The 16,143-nt window shown below is 38.6% G+C and overlaps 1 pseudogene; it reads right to left on the bottom strand.

Moving 5' to 3' along the window:
* Positions 1 to 8,353: 8,353 nt before the first annotated feature.
* LOC147791621 (putative carbohydrate esterase At4g34215 pseudogene) lies at positions 8,354 to 9,353 on the bottom strand (annotated as a pseudogene).
* Positions 9,354 to 16,143: the final 6,790 nt, after the last annotated feature.

The following is a 16,143-nucleotide window of genomic DNA, read 5'->3' as shown; positions in this document are numbered from 1 at the left end:
ATAATTGATCTATGCTTCTCCATCCCTTTGTGAGTGATCCTCACTTTTTATACTTAATTTTGATTCTATTTTTAGTATTATTTAAGTTTCAAAATCAATTTCAATCTCTCAATATCTCTGTGGATTGAGAGTATTTTCCGATCTTAATAGTCTTAAATCACACCTAATTTGTCTAATATATCTATATATGTAGAAGTATAAAAATAAATTTTCAACTATGAATTTTATTTTTATTTTTATTTTATTATTATTATTATTATTATTTATCAATCTTGTCTCACATGTTTTTTTCAATAGAATAAAGGATTGGATCTTTTGACATTAAAATATATTAGAAGATTTAAGTTTTGTTGACTCCCCAAATAAACTCTAAGCTCCTTCTTCTAAACCGATGAATATTGTAGGTTAAATTAAACCAAGTAAAACTAAACCTAGGAACGTCTGACCAAAATGAGATTAAGAACACAAAGGAGAGCCTAAAACGTTAATGAGTTAGATTTGATGATTTTTTTTGATGCATCAATAACATGTACTCTTTGGCTCTATTTATGTGCTATTGTTTATGTTATGTGATCTGAACCAACAATGTGATATATGTACGTACTTTCTTTTATCTTTGATTATGACTGCAATGTTGATGTGACCATGTTTATGCCCTTCGAGACACTATGACGTATCATGTTTGATAAGAATGTATGAAATCGAAGAATATGTAGGTACTTCTCGAATTATAACAACCGTACAAAAAAAAGAATAATAATAATGATAATAATTAATAATTAAATAATAAAAATAATAAAAATAATAATTTTCCCTAAAACTAATCTCCATTGACCCCTCTTCCTCTCCCAACTACTTCGTCAAAATTTAGAAGAAGCATAGGTGTTCCTACATCAATTAAGAAAAAAAAATACCAAATTTACAGAGAGCTGAAGATTTAATTGGAGAGATAGAGGAGATTTAATTGGAGTGAGATCTCCTTCTCATATATAATTGGAGTGAGATCTCCTTCTCATATATGCAATCGTGTTACAAGAAATCAGTTGGAATCAGATTTCCTTTTCCTTTATCTAATTATTCACAATTAGATGTATTGGCTAGTTATTTAGATTTTAATTATCATGTTAGGTTAGAGAAATAACTCAAATCAAAGAGGCCAATATTTGTCAACAAAATTAAAAGAAAAAAAAAAAGTAAATAGGGAATAGAGAAAAAAAAATGGAAGATAAGATTCTGTGAAAGCACAGTTGAAATACATAAAAGTAAAAAAATGGGAGATATAGAATTGATTATCTGTACAATTCAAGAACCTATTAAAATTGGCCAAAGATAATTGCGAACTTAATTAAAATAAAAAGAAAAGGAAACACTCAGTAGGAGGAAAGAAAATGTATGGTAAATATTAAAGAGTTTTAAATGGATGACACCAAAATGAAATTATAACAAACATAAACAAACATTTAAAACTTTTTCTTGAATTCGGTCTCTAAGATTATGTAAGCATTTTTCTCTTCTAACTCATCTTCAAATTCGGTCTCTAAGATTCTTAATAAAATCCAAGAAGTTTGACTTTAGAGAAAAAATCAAGTTTTAATTTTTTCGTGGAGGCTCGAGTGTTACAAATTCTTCCTTCCTTAAAAACTTTTGTTCTCAAAAGCTCTAATGCCCAATTACAAGAGTAGGACATTCTCTTGTCTACTTTCCTTACCTAAGTTGCTACATTGTTTTGTTGGTAACTCTACTAACACATGACTACTGGAACAATTACACATCAACCTATGGATGATGAAGACGTTTCAAACTATATAGTCCTCTTGGGAACAATTCCTCGTTTCCCTGTCCTTGTACGTTGTAACGACCCTAAATTTCCACATATCTAGAGTCGCCACTAATGTCTTATGCTCATCTCTAATGCATAATATAAATCTAAGAATGCTCATCTTTATTAGCGAAAAAATTTAAAACTTCAGAACACGTTCAAATATTGGAAAACACTACCGGACTTATGTGTTTCAAACATCATACTCGAGTTCAAAATAAGATAAAAAAAAAACAATTACAAATTAAATAATTTAAATAAATGAAATGCACGCACAATATCCTAACAAAGTCTAGGAATTTTAAATATGCAACTATCCCATGCACGCGCCACAGTCTCTGATCGCGATGCCACTGTCAACCGTACATGGGAGCCTTGCCTTTACCTAAAAAACAATATGGCACACGGCCATACTCAGTAAGTGACCCACTATAGGGGCCATGCTAATGCAAACACATGCAATCATGAATTAGGGACCTATATCTAATCATCTTAAGGGTGGCCTTCAGTTTCGAACAAATTGGATGTGTAGTACTTCTCTACACACGACTCACACGTGCGAGTGTGAATCCCCAGGACGCTCGCACACCCCCTGGACCCTCTGGTCAAGCTAATCTGTAGCGACATCCGGAAGTCAGCGAAACCCCAAAGTGTCATGCACCTCATGAACACCCTCATCTGTATGCTTTCGCACCTGTGCACATTCGCGCTCATCATACGGTGCGCGTTCGCACTCATTATCTCTAGGGGAAGTAGCCCTACGCTTATGAACATACAATATGCATGAGGTCCCTCTAAGGCCAATTATACATCTCTTCTGACACAACCCTCTAGTCTCATCTCTTTGTTACACTTTGTAACCCGTGCTCGTGGATATTTTCATTAATATCATTTTCATACTCTTAGGGTTGTGTCCTATGTCGATTTAACGACATGATGCAATATAGAAAACAACATCATAAGACATGTTCAACATGGAAATCATCATCATGTTAATAACATCGTTATGCATACATCATACTCATGATAGAAGCCATTAAGTGCATAAAATATAACATGTACGTCATGCATCGAAACATAAATAGCGTACATTCAACAGACATCACAACACAACGTCATACTCACACATCATCATAATTCAAACAATCTTTAGCCTATCCTATAGTGAGGCCACTTACTCGGTTGGCCTTGGCCGAAGTACTCCCTAAATAGCTAAACGTAAGCTCCCGTTCCACGAGAGCTGCTTCCTACGTTGCCGAGGTTTGTTCCCTATCACACCGTTCACCACTTTCCATTAGTATTTCACAATTAATTTACCTATAACTCAATAAATGTGGAATACAGCTCTAAAACGGCCTTGAATACCTTAATCGTGGCCAAAAACAGATCCGGGAGGGTCGAAACAGTGGAAACCAGGCTGAAAATAGGTGAGCCGAACCAAATAGTTGCTGGGAGCCGGTAGAGGGTCATCGGAGGGAGCCCGAGCCGTTTGCGTCGAGCCGAGCTGAGGGACCGCCTGCGCCGCTGTGTGACACGTGGCAGCAGTAGAGTGAGCCACGTTGTGTGGTAGCGTCGGGTCGAAGCGCGGGTCGTAGTCCGGTTCGGGTCCTGGTCCTGGTCGCGGGCTGCGGAAGGCTAATGTGTAACGACCCAGAAAGAAAAAGAAAAAAAGAAAAAGGGAAAGAAAAAGAAAACGAAAAAAAAAACTCAGTCGCCGAGTTTCGCGGACCCCACACGAAACGACGGCCACACCACGCCCAGCCTTCAGCCCACGACTCCCAGCACCTATCAGAATACCTGCAAAGGGAGAAAGAAAGAAAATATGAGAGAGAGAGATTTCGGATAAACGTTGGCGAGTTTCCAGTTTCTCCGATGAGCCCCCAAACCACCCGAAAACCGACACCAAACGATCAGTTACCACCACGAGAAGGATCCCAAACAGAAGTACAATAACTCAAGGTACGTTTTGTGCTTTTTCGTAAGCGCCGTCGTCGGTAACCGAGGTCAAAAAATTGAGTTTTCCTAATCGTTCTTAGATCTATGGTTTTAGAAACTTTTAGGCCCCAAAACAACCAGAAAAGAAAGAAGGACAACAAATAAAGAGGAAAAGGAAGAAAGAGGACCAAAATCGGCAACGAAAACGCCGCGGGAAGGAGAGAGAAAACTCGCCAGAAAATCGGCCAAAGTCGAGTAAGGAAGACGAGATCCACGGATCCGGGTCAACCCGAATCCAAAACCCGAGAGAGCCAGCCCATTCTTTCCCTCGGCCTCTGCCTTCGGCCCAGCCCAACTACAGCGGCCCAAGCCTCAAACAAGGCTAGAAGCTACGATTCAGTTGAACCAACCCGAGACCAGACCCACGGTCCAATCGAGCCAGCCTGCAACCCAAACACTTGCGGCCCAGCCCAATAAGCCAAGGCCCAACGATTAGTCTTGGCCCAGTAGCCTTCTGCAGCCCGCGACCCGGACCACAACCCGAACCGGACTGCGACCCGCGCTTCGACCCGACGCTACCGCACGACGTGGCTCGCTCTACTGCTGTCACATAGTGGCACAGGTGGTCCCTTGGCTCGGCTCAGATTAAACTGCTCGGGCTCCCACCGGTGATGCTCCGGCAGCTCCTCTGGCGGCTCCCAATGGCTGTTCGGCTCGGCTTACCTGTTTTCAGCTCAGTTTCCACTGTTTCAACCCTCCCGAATCTGTTTTCGGCCCCGATTAAGGTATTCGAGGCTGTTTTAGAGTAGTATTTCACATTTATTGAATTATACGTAAATTAATTGTGAAATACTAACGAAAAGTGGTGAACGGTGTGATAGGAAACAAACCCCGGCAACGTAGAAAGCAGCTCTCACGGAATGGGAGCTTACATTTAGCTATTTAGGGAGTACTTCAGCCAAGGTCAACCAAGTAAGTGGCCTTACTATACGATAGTCTAAAGATTATTTGAGTTATGATGATGTGTAAGTATGACATTGGTTGTGATGTCTATTGAATGTACGCTATTTATGTTTCGATGCATGACGTACATGTTATATTTGATGCACTTAATGGCTTTTACGATGAGTATGATGTATGCATGACGATGTTATTAACATGATGATGTTTTCCATGTTGAACATGCCTTATGATGTTGTTTGCCATATTGCATCATGTCATTAAATCGACATAGGACACAATCCTAAGAGTATGAAAATGATATTAATGAAAATATCCACGAGCACGGGTTACAAAGTGTAACAAAGAGATGAGACTAGAGGGTTGTGTCAGAAGAGATGTATAATTGGACTTAGAGGGACCTCATGCATATTGTATGTTCATAATCATAGGGCTACTTCCCCTAGAGATGATGAGTGCGGACGCGCACCGTATGATGAGTGCGAATGCGCACAGGTGCGAAAGCACACAGATGCGAAAGCACACAGATGAGGGTGTTCATGAGGTGCATGACACTATGGGGTTTCGCTGACCTCCGGACGTCGCTACAGATTAGCTTGACCAGAGGGTCCAGGGGGTGTGCGAGCGTCCTGGGATTCACACTCGCACGTGTGAGTCGTGTGTAGGGAAGTACTACACATCCAATTTGTCCGAGACTGAAGGCCACCCTTAAAATTATTAGAGATAGGTCCCTAATTCAAGATTGCATGTGTTTGCATTAGCATGGCCCCTATAGTGGGGTCACTTATTGAGTATTTCTTCGAAATACTCAGGTCGTGTGCCATATTGTTTTTGCAGGTAAAGGCAAGACTCTCATGTATCGTTGACGGTGGCATCGTGATCAGAGACTGTGGCGCGTGCATAGGATAGTTGCATATTTAAAATACCTAGATTTGGTTAGGATATGGTGCTTGCATTTCATTTATTTAAATTATTTAATTTGTAATTGTTTTTTTATCTTATTTTGAACTCGAGTACGATGTTTGAAACACGTAAGTCCGGTAGTGTTTTCTCATGTTTTAACGTATTCTGAAGTTTAAAATTTTTTCGCTAATAAAGATGAGCATTCTTAGATTTATATTATGCATTAGAGATGAGCATAAGATGTTAGTGGCGACTCTAGATATGTGGAAATTTAGGGTCGTTACATAATGGGCCAAGACTAATCGTTGGGCCTCGGCTTACTAGGCTGGGCCGCAAGTGTTTGGGTTGCAGGCTGGCTTGATAGATCGTGGGTCTGGTCTCGGGTTGATTCAACTGAACCGTAGCTTTTGGGTTGGTTTGAGCTTTGGGCCGCTGTAGTTGGGCTTGGCCGAAGGCAGAGGCCTAGGGAAAGAATGGGCTGGCTCTCTCGAGTTTTGGGTTCGGGTTGACCCAGATCCGTGGATCTCGTCTTCCTTACCCGACTTCGGCCGATTTTTCGGTGAGTTTTCTCTCTCCTTTCCGTGGCGTTTCCGTTGCCGATTTTGGTCCTCTTTCTTTCTTTTCCTCTTTATTTGTCGTCCTTCTTTATTTTCTATGAGTTTTGCGGCCTAAAAGTTCCTAAAACCACATATCTAAGAACAATTAGGAAAATCCAATTTTCTGACCTCGGTTACCGACGACGGCGCTTACGAAAAAGCACAAAACGTACCTTGAGTTATTGTGCTTTCGTTAGAGATCCTTCTCGTGGTGGTAACTGATTGTTTGGTGTCGGTTTTTGGGTGGTTTGGAGGCTCGTCGGAGAAACTGGAAACTTGCCGACGTTTATCCGAAATCTCTCTCTCTCTCATATTTTCTTTCTTTTCTCCCTTTGCAGGTATTGTGATAGGTGTTGGGAGTCATGGGCTGAAGGCTAGGCGTGGTGTGACCGTCCTTTCGTGTGGGGCTCGTGAAACTCGACTGTCGCTGGAAAACTGGCGAGTTTTCCAGTGACTGAGTTTTTTTTTTCTATTTTTTTCCTTTTCTTTTTCTTTCCCTTTTTCTTTTATTTTTCTTTTTCTTTCCCGGGTCGTTACATACATGCTTTCAACAACTAGGGTGCTCCTATAGCTTCCCCACCCACCCTCCTAGGGTTTAATGGTCCAACCACGTGACTTCAAAATGTCATGAAATCACAATTCCTTTTCTAGAAAATTCTAGAAGGAAAAATTTTATTTATTTTACGAACTTTATGTTGATAAATACGCAGATTTAGAAATGACTTGATGTTGATAAATACGTAGATTTAGAAATTCATCTTGGACAATTGAACCTTCTCAAACGTTTTCTTTTTAAGAACTAAAAAGATTTGTGCCAAAATAACAGATGCAAAAAAGAACAAAGGTCTTGGGCACGTTATGCAAAAAAGAACAGATGCCAAAATTTCTTTTTAATGGTTGCCAAATGCCAAAATTTCTTTTTAATGGTTGCCAAATCCTCCCACATTCGGATTACTCGTTAATGGTTGATCCAGTTTGATATATTCACCATTCGCCCTCTGAAACAAGAAATCCTTCCACATTAGGATTACTCGTTAATGGTTGCCAAATCCTCCCACATTCGGATTACTCGTTAATGGTTGATCCAGTTTGATAGATTCGCCATTCGCCCTCTGAAACAAGAAGTTCTGGTCTTGGAGGGATGTCGGATAATATCAACCGCCATTCCCTTTTATGATACTGAGTCGGGCACAAGAAAAGAAAGAACCAAATCTATTTGCCGAGAAAAAGGAGAGAGAGGGATTCGAACCCTCGATAGTTCTTTGTTTCGAACACTATACCGAACCGGTTTTCAAGCCCGAAGCTATCAACCACTCGGCCATCTCTCCAAAAGGGAATTTCTATTTGATTTATATTCCATCCCATCGAATAGAACATTGCCATATAAGTGGATACCATTATAGTCTATACTATAGAAAAATCTCAATATGTATGTAGATATATATGATCTAGTATCCCCCTTTCTTTTTGTGAATGAAAAAAGGACTACCCTGAATCCCATACATGCTAAAGTCTTAAAAAAGAAGCATTATTGAATTGATACATTTCGTGTATTTCATATCCTCCTTTTTCTTTTCGTAACTTGGTTTAGATTCCATATTTGTCATCTTATATCTTTATTTCCTTACAAAAAGTAGTAGATCATTTGGTCCTGAAATATCATAAAGAGTTCTAAGGACATTTTGGTCATTTCTCCCTAATTCTTGGTTTAAACTCTAACGGGCCATTTATATTGAATTGAAAGGTTGGTCATTTTCATATATAATGTTGGCATGCCATAATATTCTTAGCATTAAAATTTTATGAGTAGCAAAGTTTATTTGGTGGATTAAGGGTCTTGACTCACGATAGCACCAATAATAACCTAGCTGATAGTTACTTAAATCTCATAAACAATAAGAACTAGGTTTCTTTGATAGATAATATTTCAATGTGGATAATTTCATTTGCCTCATTCGATATGTGCCACTCAATGCATCTAGGTTATTATTTTAATTTTGATCTTTAAGAACAAAATTTGATTATTTTTAATTATTTAAATAAGAAACTTCCACAAAAGTGTATTAAGTATGTTATGGTTCAACAAAGATGTGGTTTAAATGATTTTATTGAGATAGAATAATAGATCAATCAATCGAGATTAGAGAATGACACATAATAAGATCATAGTAAATGACCATAGTGGGCGAGATATGTGTCTGCCAACCATTTACCCAAAACAATCTCTGTTTCCGTGTTAAAATGGCCATGATCCCACGAAAAGCCTTCAAATGTGGTAAAGTTTACAGGCAACTCCCGAGAGTCGATAGTAACGATGTCTGGAAGCTCTTTTTGGACTGCATCTTCAGCTGCTCTCACTGCCGGCAAGTTATGAGTATCGTGCTTCATAAAAAAGTCATAAAGGGATATCTTAACAATAATGACCGGTAAAAATCTAGGTTTTATATCATTGCGGATGTCGGTGATGAACTTCTTTAAGTTGTCTTTGTATCTTTGAGCGGTGTCATTCATAGCCGCATCGCTTTCTCCTTGATACCAAAACAAAGCACGCACAACTCCACCTTCTTTTTCTGATGTTTTAATTCGTTCAATGAAATTTTGGTAAAAAGTTGCACTAGGATTGCTAGGGTTTTTTATCCATTGTTCAATTAAAGTGCCACCTCTAGCACAAGGAACTAAACCCACGGTGCCTGCCTTTTGTCCAGCTTTTTCTTTGAACTGGTGAGCAAACGGTATCCCCGGACCAATCCCTGGAGTGTGACTAATGTCAATCCCCAAATGGAGAGGTTCATGTGCTATCTCCCATTGGCGCTCAGGGTTCAACCGTAGGATGGATGGGTCGGATTGACACTCCAATGGGACCTTTCCATCCCACACAAGTTTCCCGTTTTGAATTTTCTCTACCCCACCTCGACCAGCCATGTTGCTCTGACCGGCAAGGATGAATATGTTGGTGGGAGAAGTAGCCCCTGAAAGGGAAGGGCTAAACAATATCATACACAACAAGATTGATAGTTTTAGCAAAACCATTTTGACCCCTTGTGTCTGTCTAAAAGAATTGATAACTTTTTGTGTCTATTTGCACAGACACAACTACTCTCCCGTTCAAATTCTTATCACTCTCCTATTTTATAATTGATCTATGCCTCTTCATTCCTTGGTTAGTGATCCTCACTTTTTATACTTAATTTTGATTCTATTTTAAGTATTATTTAAGTTTCAAAATCAATTTCAATCGATCAATATTTGTGGATGGGAGTATTTTTCGATCTTAATCATCTTAGATCACACCTAATTTGTTTAATAAAACTTCAACCTTGTATCTCTTTTCACCAGTCTTGTCTTACATGTCTTTTTCTATAGAATAAAAGACGAGATCTTTTGACATTAAAATATATTAGCTTAATTCACGAGGTAAATAAATATTTTCTCATTTCTAGGCCAAAAATAGATTTACCCTTTTGTTTTAAATCTTAAGATTTTGATTGGAGAAATTTAAATTGATTATTTATTTATTTTTTTAATTTGAAGAATGTGTAAATATCTATGTTAATTTAATAAAAATTTAATAAGAGTTTTTGGGTGATATAATTTGTATCAAATTAGGTTTCCTTACTCCATGAGAGAAATATATATGTGAATATTTTGACTTTGTTTTTCATTTATTAATGTGTCGTGTTAATGCAAATTATAAATTTGTGAAAGATAATGTCACGACCTAAAACAAAGGAATATTAATGTGATGTTCCACATTGATTGGAGAAGAGGACAAAACATCATTTACAAAGATGTGGAAACCTTCCACTAGCAGACACATTTTAAAGCCTTTAGGAGAAGTCCGAAAGAGAAAACTCAAAGAGGACAATATCTGCTAGCAGTGCGCCTGAGTCGTTACAAATGGTATCAGAGCCAAACACCGGACGTTGTGCCAGCCTTCTCGCAATTCCCCGAAGAGGGATAGACACGAGGCAGTGTGCCAATAAGGACGCTGGGACCCAAAGGGGGTGAATTGTGATGTCCCACATTGATTGGGGAGGAGGACAAAACACCATTTACAAGGGTGTGGAAACCTTCCTCTAACATACGTGTTTTTTTTTTAAGCCTTGAGGGGAAGCCCAAAAAAAAAAAAACCTGAAAAAGACAATATTTACTAGCGGTGGGCCTAGGTCGTTACAATTACTAAAAATAAAACAATAAAATAGATAGCAAAACTTGTTAGAGGGTGGTGTTCATTTTCTAAGGTGACATGCATATTACTTTTATGAAAAATAAGCTTTACAATTTGATTTTTTTGTCTCATTCTATTATTTTGAACCGTTTTAGCCTCGTTTTTGCTTTTTAAGACGATATTAGAAGATTTAAGTTTTGTTGGCTCCACAAATAAACTCTAAGCTCGTTCTTCTAAATGGATGAATATTGTAGGTTAAATTAAACCAAGTAAAACTAAAACTAAATATAGGAGAGTCTAAACCGTCAATGAGCTAGATTTGATGAGCTTTTTTGTGCATCAACTACACGTACTCTATGGCTTTATTTATGTGCTATTATTTATGTTATGTGATATGAATGAACAATATGATGTATTTATGTGCTATTAAAACTAAAACTAAACACAGGAGAGTCTAAACCGTCAATGAGCTAGATTTGATGAGCTTTTTTGTGCATCAACCACACGTACTCTATGGCTTTATTTATGTGCTATTATTTATGTTATGTGATATGAATGAACAATATGATGTATGTATGTAATTTCTTTTTATCTACCATGTTTATGCCCTTCGAGACACTATGATATATCGTGTTTGATAAGAATGAATGAAATACCTTGGATATGTCTGTACGTCTCGTATAGAATTTACAACATGACTAATACGGAAGTATTGCTTCCATTGGCTTTTTTGTGCATCAACCACACGTACTCTATGGCTTTATTTATGTGCTATTATTTATGTTATGTGATATGAATGAACAATATGATGTATGTATGTAATTTCTTTTTATCTACCATGTTTATGCCCTTCGAGACACTATGATATATCGTGTTTGATAAGAATGAATGAAATACCTTGGATATGTCTGTACGTATGAATGAAATACCTTGGATATGTCTGTACGTCTCGTATAGAATTTACAACATGACTAATACGGAAGTATTGCTTCCATTGTTTCATTGAACGATGATATCGTACATGTTTAATAGGACCTCATACATGCAATATTATTCGTGTTTCTTTCTTTTCTATCGGTTTTCAGTAATGTGAATGTGAACTAGTCCATAGTCAAGTGACGTACAGAGAAGTATTATGCATTCAACTCTAACCGGAAGAGGAAGTAGAGCCCAAGGAATAAATTAGGTCCTAAGATAAATAAATATAAATATGTCAACAACAGAATTCGAACCTACACGCGAATAGCTCAATTAATTTCAAACCTGTCGCATTAGCGACTCAAGCACATCAACATTTGTTAAAAAAAACTATTTTTAATTTCATAAATTATGTAAAAGTCAAATGGTCAATTTGACTTATTCTTTTGTGGAGATTAAAGATGATCGAGAATAAATCCCGTCCACAGACGTCTTTTGTCGGGAGACTATAAATACCCACAATATGTTATGTAAAATTCAGATTCATGGATGAATGTAATTCAGATCTCAAATTGAGACGTTTTCTTAGAAATCCGAGCATCATATTCGTCATTTCTAAGTTTCAAGCAATTCTTGTGGTAGAATTGCACCCGAGCCATTCAATCCAGCCTTGATCAAGTTCGATTGTGGAGTGAGTCAATTTAGAACAAGGTTTCCAAATCTTGCTTCTAATCTTAGATAATCTAATTCTAGCCTTATCTCTTAGTTGATCCAAATTTCGTATAAGGAGGTGTTAATTACTTTGATTCAAGGATTTTTGCTTCAACAAAAACTTATATCGTTGGGCTGAGGATTAGAGTTGCCTTATCAGTTTGGTATCAGAGCCTATGTTTAGATCTTTGTGGCCGACTCTTCTAGAATTGATTTTATCTCTGATTTCTGCTATTGTTTATCTTTTCTTTAAATCTGTCCATTTATTTTCTTGTCGTCCTTTCCGCCATTATTCATCAACTTTTCACTTTGTTCTCATTTTCTTCCTAAAGATCACGTTGAGATCTTGGAAAAAAAATCTTATCATATTTGTTCTTACGATTGTGATTATAAACGTGTAACGGAACCAAAAAAAAATGAGGGTCGTTGGCAGAGCCGAAAACTCCGGCGAACGCTGGAGTTTTCACTCGCACATGACCCACAAAGGGCGGCCGAGGGCTGGGATGCCACAAATCGCGTCCCCGACCTTCAGCCACCCTGAAAGAACCTGCAAAGAAACGAAAACGGTGAGGAAAAAGGAGAGAGAACAGAAAACCGACGGAACTCCGGCGAAGCCGAACCGTACGAATCGACGTCAAAAACCCCCATTTTATACCACAAAAGTACTCCCATAACCCTTTACACACATCAGGAGTAGGTTTCAGACGAATCCCGTACGCGGAACACCGTCGGCAAGGAAGACGGAACAGCGGACTTCTGAGCTTCTCCAGATCCAGGAGTGAGAGGCCCTTACAACGAAATCTGTACCAAAAATGGGGTTAGGGTGAAGGATAATCTTGGGAATGGAGGAAAAAAGAGGGAAAAAGAACGTCGGGACGACGTTGTCGAGGAGAGAGAGATCGCCGGAAAATCGCGCAGGTAGTCGGGCGAAGAGGACGAAGTCCGACCCGAGATCCGGATCCGACAACCCGTACCGAACCCTGCCCCTTCGATAGGCCCAAAACCCACGTTACCCGCGGCCCAAACACCCGGCCTTCACCCGCGAGCCGGCCCATCACCGCACGGCCCGTCACCCACGTTCAGCCCGAGAACCGCGAGCGACCCGTTAACCCGCGCCTCGACCCGAGATGCCTGCACACGCGTTGCTCTCTGATTGTGCCATGTGGCACGTCTGCAGCGTGGCTCCTCTCGGCTCAGGCGTCTTAATCGGCTCGACGGCGGCTCCTCGGCTCCAGCAGCTTATTCGGCTCGAGAAACCTGTTTCCAACCCGTTTGACACCGTTCCGACCCTCCTGGACCTAGTTTCTGCCCTGTTTAAGGTAAAAGGGAACATTTTAAGGTCGTATTTCACAAATTCTAGTTGGGAATTTATTATTATTTGTGAAATACTAACGAAAGTGACTCATGAACCAATAGGAACCAACCACCAACGGAAGCGTAGAACGTCCACGAGGAGCTAGGAGCTTACGTTATATTCTAGGGAGTACTTCGGCTAAGGCCTACCAAGTAAGTGGCTCACCTGTCGTAGGTTACGCGTTAATTGCTGTATGTTGGCACGTGCCCGTGGATATGCACGTGTCATTAAATTGTATGCTAGCTTAATGTGCTTAAGTACGAAATCATGTGAACGTGAATTTTTGTTATGTATGCTGCTTAGTTGATGTGATATGTTATGCATGTGACGAAGTGTGGCCTCGTACGATTACGGCTTGTTTATATGAGTATTTGAATGTAACTGTATGAATTGTATGACATGAAATACGGTAAATTGCATGGAACATAACCCCGCTAGGAATATGTATGATATGTAACGAAATGAGGATGAGAATTACATGTAAGCATGAAAACGTGACACGGGGTTATGTTCATTAATGATAACTGTAGGACTAGTGGCACCTCATGCATATTGTGTGTTCATGCATTTGGGGGGATACCCTTATCCCATCACGAGGGTACGGATGTGTACATCCAATGGCAGGACAACGATCGTTATGCCCTGCATAGCGCTGCCGTGACGGTCCTAGTTTTAACGGGTCCTGGGATAAGGGCTCCCAGAGCATGCCCACCGACTAGGGACAGTGGCCCAGCGGTGTGCGAACTAGCTGGTGAGCTCATACTCGCACGTATGGGCTGCGTGTAGAGTATATGGTACACGTCCACGATTACCTGTTAGGATTACACCGTAGGGAAAACGAAACGAAACGAAACGAAATGATAGGTCCCATCATTTCATTGCATGTGTTTGTCGCATAACCCCGATAGGGGGTCACTTACTAAGTATTCTAGAAATACTCAAGCCTCGTGCTACTTTACTTTTGCAGATAAGGGCAAGGTACCCATGTGACAACGACGGCGGCATCGTACACCCCGGGACCATGGCACATGCATAGGGTAGTTGGTTGTTTTTTTTTTTTTTTTTTTTTCCATTTGGTAGTCTAGGCTGAATCTGATTGCATCATTAGAATACGTTAGTATAGGATGAAATGTATTTGCATAATAAACCATAGGGTAGAATAAAATATTCATTTCGGGTTTTGTTACGTTTCCTTTCTTTCAATAATGTTTTCTCTTCTTTCCTTGTAATCACTTTTTCTCTTAGGTAATAAAAGGCGAGTGCGAGTCGCATTTATGAATAGGGCCCATTAAATGTATATTCCGCATCTCAAAGTATAGTAATGACCTTAGATTAAATAGGTAAAATATTAGGGTCGTTACAAAACCATATTTATCACTTTTTTTAGATCATTTGCATGTTTATTTGAAGATCAAATAAACTTCGATTCGCATCTTTTTCTTAACCCATTTTTTTTTAGATCATTTGCATATTTATTTGAAGATCAAATAAACTTCGATTCGCATCTTTTTCTTAACCCATCTAAATCTAGAAGCGTTGTGTTTGATATTTTTTTTCTCATAATCTACGCTTTTTTCTAGAAGCGTTGTGTTTGATACGTGCTTTTTTCTTAAACCATCTAAATCAAGAAGCGTTGTAATCTAGAAGCGTGCTTTTTTCTTAACCCATCTAAATCAAGAAGCGTTGTAATCTAGAAGCGTGCTTTTTTTCTTAAACCATCTAAATCAAGAAGCGTTGTAATCTAGAAGCGTGCTTTTTTCTTAACCCATCTAAATCAAGAAGCGTTGTAATCTAGAAGCGTGCTTTTTTCTTAACCCATCTAAATCAAGAAGCCTTGTGTTTGATATTTTTTTTTCTCATAATTACACTTGTTGATAACTTTTAAATTTTTTTCTTAACCCATCTAAATCAAGAAGCCTTGTGTTTGATATTTTTTTTTCTCATAATTACACTTGTTGATAACTTTTAAATTTCCCAAAATCTGTAAAAATGTTACGATTGTGATTATAAACATCTTTATCATTTTTTTTAGATCATTTGCATGTTTATTTGAAGATCAAATAAACTTAAGATTAAATAAATATGTCAACAATAGAATTCGAACCTATGCACAAAGAACTCAATTGATTTCAAACCTATCGCATTAGCGACACAAGCACATCAACATTGGTTAGAAAGAACTATTTTTAATTTCATAAATTATGTAAAAGTCAAATGGTCAATTTGACTTATTCTTTTCTGGAGATTAAAGAGGATCGAGAATAAATCCCGTCCACAGACGTCTTTTGTCGGAAGACTATAAATACCCACAATATGTTATGTAAAATTCAGATTCGTGGATGAATGTAATTCAGATCTAAAATTGAGACGTTTTCTTAGAAATCCGAGCATCATATTCGCCATTTCTAAGTTTCAAGCAATTCTTGTGGTAGAATTGCACCCGAGCCATTCAATCAAGCCTTGATCAAGTTCGATTGTGGAGTGACTCAATTTAGAACAAGGTTTCCAAATCTTGCTTCTAGATCTTCGATCGTAAGTGGTAATCTAATTCTAGCCTTATCTCTTAGTTGATCCAAATTTCGTATAATTTCATATAAGAAGGTGTTAATTACTTTGATTCAAGGGTTCTTACCTCAAGAAAAGCTTGGATCGTTGGGCGGAGGATTAGGGTTGCCTTCTCAGTTACAAACTCTCCCCCTTTCATCCTCAAAATTCTAATGCCCAATTAAACCTTGTTTAGGTTTGGTATAGATCTGATTTAGTTATTTGAATTAGATTT

This window comes from Cucurbita pepo, chromosome 7 (assembly GCF_057944985.1).
Source record: "Cucurbita pepo subsp. pepo isolate OVF chromosome 7, ASM5794498v1, whole genome shotgun sequence".
In the NCBI taxonomy this organism is placed as follows: domain Eukaryota; kingdom Viridiplantae; phylum Streptophyta; class Magnoliopsida; order Cucurbitales; family Cucurbitaceae; genus Cucurbita; species Cucurbita pepo.
The sequence above is the reverse complement of the archived record's forward strand: the minus strand, read 5'-3'. Positions and strand labels throughout refer to the sequence as shown.